We start from the raw sequence: 278 nt of genomic DNA on the forward strand, positions 1-278 counted from the left end.
TTGTTGATGAATCGCGAAACCCATAACTGTAATAATAATAATAATTGAAAAAAAGATTATGAGCTTTATTAAAGTTAGTGGGTTTAAATACCGAAGAAAATCACGCACGCAGACACTAACGTATATAGCACACAGGGAGTTATACAAAATTATATACTCACTTCGGTTCCCATAGCTAATTATACATGAAGGGGCACTTGTTTCTATTTTTAGATTCAGGTGTAGAAGCGGCGCAGGTATATGGTGTGTGTGTGTGTGAGGGGGGGGGGTAACAGTAC

Source organism: Penaeus monodon, chromosome 20, assembly GCF_015228065.2.
Source record: "Penaeus monodon isolate SGIC_2016 chromosome 20, NSTDA_Pmon_1, whole genome shotgun sequence".
NCBI lineage: Eukaryota > Metazoa > Arthropoda > Malacostraca > Decapoda > Penaeidae > Penaeus > Penaeus monodon.